This window comes from Phoenix dactylifera, chromosome 3, assembly GCF_009389715.1.
Source record: "Phoenix dactylifera cultivar Barhee BC4 chromosome 3, palm_55x_up_171113_PBpolish2nd_filt_p, whole genome shotgun sequence".
Taxonomy (NCBI): domain Eukaryota; kingdom Viridiplantae; phylum Streptophyta; class Magnoliopsida; order Arecales; family Arecaceae; genus Phoenix; species Phoenix dactylifera.
In genome coordinates, this window is record NC_052394.1 from 2,528,028 (window position 1) to 2,530,937 (window position 2,910).

A 2,910-nucleotide genomic window follows, 5' to 3' on the forward strand; every position below is an offset into this window, starting at 1 on the left:
TGGCCGCCTCTGCGCGGTACGCCAGCCGTTAATGCATGGACCCGGAGATATAAAACATTCAAGATATTTGGAGGTTTAAGGTTGATGTTTTTTTGGTAGAAAGGTTTAATATTGATATTGATCTGACTAGATGCCTGAGGACCATCTAGCTAAATACTAATGGATCAAAACATAATTATTTTGATGTTGTTGGAGCGAATTTGGTGATTATTGTGTTAATTTAGGTTATATTTGTACGTATGTATGTACACACATATGCGTACAAATATGCTACATGCTCGTATATAGATGTATAGGCATACATACATATATATTGATGTGCATATTGGTTGACTACCATGCTCCATGATTGAGGGGTTGGATGGGTTTGGATGACAAAAAGGTTAATATTATTCTATCATAGGCTAGATACGTAGATGCGTTAGTTTGTATGATTATCGTTGTGATTGTTATATGAGAATGAAAAAAAAGATGGTGATATTTTATCATACCTATGCAGCTATATATTCAATCTCATATCAGATATTTACTAGATAGATTTTAATATTTATATAGAATCGAAAAATCCAAATAACACTTGTTGGCCGACTTTTTTAGGCGAGATCGTGCATTGCTATAAATGGCATCAAAGCAGACCTAGTTCAACATATAAACTATGGGATACTGCAATAGCACTGCTCATTTAGATTGACCACAAGCTTATCATAGTATTTAGAATTGGATTCATATTATTTATAATTGAATTCGAATGGATTTAGGCTCTTAGTCCAACTAAGGTGATAGGGCTTAGATAGAGAAAGTATATAAGCATCCGTACAAACGTATATTTGTCCTACATCAACTATGCACTAAATGGATCTTAGATACTTATATAAAGCTAAAAAATTTAAATAACATCTTCTTAAAAAGCCAGTCTTTTTTGATGAATTTCTGAATTGTTATAGAATGGAACTCGAATCCAAGTTATCAATATCGAACTCTAATGACTTTATCAATAGCAAGGTTGGCACCCTCAAATTGGCCATATGATATATCTTAGTAAAATATTATGATAAATATATTTGCCCTTGTCAATTGCATAAGGAATGTATACAAGTTTTAGTAAAATGATATGACCCCGGTACAAATTCGGCGCTGACGTGGAGGCTTACGCATGTGGGTGGAATAGTCTCGCCGAAGACCAGAGGGTCTCGAGCTTTTTGGCGCATGCGGCCTCGTTTAGAGGCAACGTCATGGCTTTTGGTGCGGTGAGTCGTTCAAATGAACCGCACTCGACTGCCTGCCCAATAATTTTTGCACTAGCTCCTCTCACTGAAATCAAAATTCTCTTTTTGACCGCGAAATAATTCCTTCTTCTACCTTTCGGTCGCATCATAGCCATCTCATCATCTTCCCAAGGCTAGAGAAAAACAAAAACTCTGTGGTTTTGAGGACTGTAGGGAGGAAATATCACATCGTTTTTTTCTTCAAACAAAAATTAGCTTATATTTTGACCTCCTCCGATCTTTCAAAAGATTTCCGTTTCTCTCCTCGAATGATTTGAAATCCTTCTAGCCCAAGAAACCTTATCAACCCGTTCCTCAGAAGCCAACCTTATCAACCTGTATGGTAATTAATTTCGGTGAAGGGTGTTTAGCCTTGTCAAAGGTCTATATGAAGCACCTCCTGCTAGGGTTATCCTTTATTAATTCTAATCATGATAATTAATTTCCCTTGGCCATGAGGTAGCTTTCTTTTTGGGGGGGTAAATTCATGAGGTTGTTTTTAACAGATACAGGTCGAGAGTTAAGACTTAGACGGGCCCTGTCCTCTCTTGGATACTATAAGATCCCACCCTCATCTCCTCAACACGCACTCATCAGCTTCTCTCTCTCTCTCTCTCTCTCTCTCCCCCTCTCTCTCCGACTCTCCCACCTTTCTCTTGGCTCTCCTATATATAGGAAAAGCAGATCGCCCTCACCCAGCTCTATTGCATTCATCTAGAAATGCAGAACGACCAAGGCCAGAAGAAAGCAAAGGGAAATCCTAACCCAAGGAGGGGCAAGATCAAAGAGCAGGTATTTAGCGACTTGCGCAAAGCCGCGTCCAACTTCTTAACGACCGTGGTTGGAGGCGAAGATAGGAGGGGCGAAGGGGAAGGCGGCGCTGGAGGTTCAACCTCCACGACGGCGCGGGAGTCAAGCTTCCAACACTCATACTGATGGCTGCGGAATCTCTCATGTTTCCTTCAACCACAACAATGCTATTGCTGCTTCCACTGTTATTAAATACTACTGCTGCAACTACATAGAGTAAAAAAGGCCACAGACTCTATGTCCTTCCTGTTGCATGTACTCCTGAAGGAGACTGAAATGGTTTAGTCTCAGACGGTTTAAGTACAGAAATGATGAGGAGTCTGGTTTTCTATGCTGTTTTTGTGTTTGTAAGCATCAAGGAAAGTCCAAATTGGGTTTTGCCATAGCCTCTTCTTTTTATTTTTGGGGTGTGTGTTTTTTGGGTGTTTTGGGGTGTGGGGAAGGAGGTTATGGGTAGTCTCTACTCCTGTCTTCTTTTTCTGCAATAGTAAGCTTTTTCTTTGTTTTTTTGTTTGGTGAGGAGAGGGAGGGGAGGGGGGGTTGGGGGAAGAGAGAGAGGCAGAGAGAGGAGAAAGAGAAATCATTATTCCTCCCTTTACGATGTAACTCATCTCGATCTGCCGCTTATCTATGTTATAAATACGATTAATCTTCAATAAAAGCCGGGTGGCTCCTTTTGCCTCCCTTTGCATCAAAAAAAACATTTGGGAGGAGGGATGCAACATATTGAGGTGTGTGGGAAAACATGGTGCTCAGAATGTTCTCTCATCTTACCACTTCCCTCTCTTTGTTTTTTTTCCAGGGGCCATCTTACCACTTTCCTGATCTTCTTCTT